Source organism: Lutjanus erythropterus, chromosome 11 (assembly GCF_056507025.1).
Source record: "Lutjanus erythropterus isolate fLutEry1 chromosome 11, fLutEry1.hap2, whole genome shotgun sequence".
Classification (NCBI taxonomy): Eukaryota; Metazoa; Chordata; class Actinopteri; order Lutjaniformes; family Lutjanidae; genus Lutjanus; species Lutjanus erythropterus.
The window spans coordinates 4,882,915-4,886,218 of NC_139327.1; positions in this window are offsets into that span (position 1 = coordinate 4,882,915).

Genomic DNA, 3,304 nt, shown 5'->3' on the forward strand with positions numbered 1-3,304 from the left:
ATGGGTGCTGTAGTCTTGTTTATAAATGATACAGAGGGAATCAAATGAGCATGAATTACGCAATTACAAGTTGTACTATAATTCACTGAACAATAAAAGATGTAGAGAATTAGTAAAAAACAACAAAAAAAAAAACAACTTTATTCTGTCCATTTAACCACCACAAAACCTTTTTTTTATGTTATTTATTTCACTAGTAGTATAAATTAGCGGCTAATTAGTAGCCGCAGGCCACCTAGCATACAGCTAAGTGGCTTTAAATTTAGCTTAGCGTTACATCACTATTCTACATTGTTCTGACTTAAGTATACAGCACACAGGGGTAACATGAATTATTGCCAACAGCAATGTAAAAATACTCCACTACAAATAAAAATAATTCGTTAAAAAAATTAATTAGCTAAGTTAAAGTACAACAGTATTATCAAAGTATTCATTGTATTCGTATATTTTACTGCGTAATCAGGGTGAAGTCAAGTAATTTGGAAACACGTTTTTGTAGATTACCACCTAACCAACCACCAAAAATTTTAACCTACCTCAAGTGTCACTGTTAAAACTTGTTACTTACTTAACTTGTTACACTAAAACTTGTCTGCTATATTTCTACAAGAAAATATGTTGCCAAAAAACACTTCTTAACTTGGGTTTCCCGCTTTCCACCAGGGGTCGCCAAAGCTTCACAGGGGTCACAAGGTCTTGATTTTAGGGGCTGTAAGAAAACGTAAGAAAATATACAGTAGGTCTATATCTCAGCATTTTTTATTTATTTCCGTGAAGAAAACTAAAAAAAGCAATTTTATAATACTGTTAAGTATTAAGTTAAGTATTAAGTGTTAAGTACTATTTAAGACATAAACTACTGAAAATTTCAAAGGAAACAGGACGGTACAGAACCTTCACTCTCTCTCTGCTAAACAAAGTGTATTGCATCAGAAAAGTGCAGTTAAAACAACCAAAGAGCTAAAAGGACAAAGTGTCAGAGATAAGAAAACATTGAGTTTGTCAAAAAAACAAAAAAAAACAAAAAAAAAACCCAAAACAGATCTATTAAATATGATTGTTAAAAATTATATTTGAAAAGTTCCTAAAACATCACGAAAACGAATCTCTGCTGCAACATTCACAGGAAATAATGTTCAAAATTAATTAAAATCACTTGTTTTAACCAACCCTCTGTAGTTCATCATTTGAGTTAACTGTACAATTTAACAGTCGGTATACATTATGAACTTCCATAAACTGTCACTTAATTAGGGCTCATCAGTTTACTTTTAGGGGTTCCTTTTGGAAAAAGGTTGGGAACCACTTTGTTACAGCACACAGGGCTTCAGAGTAAAGTTAAACCGAACTGTACAACAATGTAGAATGCTACATTACAAATAAAAGTTGAAGCACAATTGTGTTATAACCACAGAGTTTTTTAGGTAATAAAAGTCAACTTGGGGCAGTCTGGTAGCTCACCTGGTAGATCGGCAGCCCATGTTCAGAAGCTTTGCTGCAGTGGCTCTCTGCTGTATGTCATCCCCTCTCTCTCCAGCTCACTCAATCCAATAAAGGCATAAAAGCCCCAAAATAATCTGAAAAAAATCCTCCTCACACCAAATAGCCTGTTATATAGTGTTATATACTTAACTGGATTATTATCACAGATACATTAATGTCTGCAGCTTTTTTGTTGAAGTTGATTGAGGTGGCACTGCTTTGATTTACTTCTTTAAGTTGTCTGCATTTGAAATCTGCCAAAAACTTCAGTCTTCTAAAGCCATCTTTGTCTATAATTACTTCCTAAAACATACTTTTTAGTGCAGTTAAAATATTTCCACCACTATTTCATCTAAATAAATGTTTAAAATTGAAACAAAGAAAAATGTAGCTTACAGCATTAGAAGCAGGAAAAAGTCAGACTGCACTGAAAACATTCCATCTACACTGGTAGATTCAGGAAAATCTGAGTAAATAAATGAGTATACAAGGTCATTTCTGCCAATGTGATGGAACGATCCTGTAAGTCATTATAGTACGATACTTTTTCAAAATAATCTAAGTCATTATTTTGAGACACTAAGTCAGTTTTAAAATAAAGCTTCTCGTTATAATGACTTACAGAATTCAGTTTTTCCCCATCATATTGGTGGAAATGGGCTTCCTCATCTGAGAACTCCAGACTAAAGAGACTTAGCTCGAGTGATAGCTGGTAGATAACTGTTACACGGTAAAAAGTGCCAGATTTCCCTGCGAAATGTAGCGGAGTAAAAGTTGAAAGAAGTCATAAAATAGAACATACTCAAGTACAAATACCTTTATACTTAGTACTACTACTACTTATTTTCCACTACAGATTATGCATTATTTTCAGCCAGTAAAGTAGGATACTGGTGATCCTTCATGAACAAAAGCCTTTGTAAAATAAAAGTGAAACAGTAATTCAACATGTGGGAGTTTAGAAGAATTCACTCCGGCCAGGAAACTCAACGTGGCAACAAAATCTCAGTTATTCAATCAATATTTATTGTTGAAAATGAAAGAATTCGATATGAATATTAGTTACAATCCCTGCAGGGAAATGACTGACATTCTGCAACACCAGCTAAGTCAGTTTCTGTGCACAGAGCAGATGCCAATAAAAAAAAACATCAGGAAGCAGTTTATTAATCACATACAGACCTACTGCTTACTGAATGCATTACAGAAGCCGATGCTTGCAGGCTGCCACATGAGCAAAGGCTCTGAAGCTGAGCAAGCTGTTAAAACAACCCGTTTTCCCCTCTGTTCCTCAAGAGTTTAAAGGTGATTCTGTCCAAATGGTTAACTGAACTTTCTGGTTTTTAGCCAAAAAAAAAAAAAAAAAAAGAGCAGGTGATGAGAAGGGATCACAGCTCTACCACGTACTGTTAATACAAAGACACAAAGACGACCCACATAGGATCTGCAGCAGAGTGTTGTCATGAACAGCAAAGTGAGTGTTTTTTAATTCTGATAGTCTCCTAATGTAAACACTCAGTTAACAGATATGTTATGTGCATAGGCTTCTTGATTATAGACATTACTGATGGAGCAGGAACATGGTGGTACGCTTGTCTCTCAGAGCCAGTTCACCACAGTCCTTCAGTCCTCTGGTGTGATGGTGGATGCAGCCTCGGGGGAAACTAAAAAGTCACATCAAGTCAAGCCCACCCGCGACATCATCCTCAGAATAGCTGTAAGGCAATCTGTTAGTTGTCTGTCACTGCGCTGCATCAGTTCTCTGAGCAGATTCACTCACTGAAAAAAAACAGTAGTTAACATGATGTACAGAAACGTC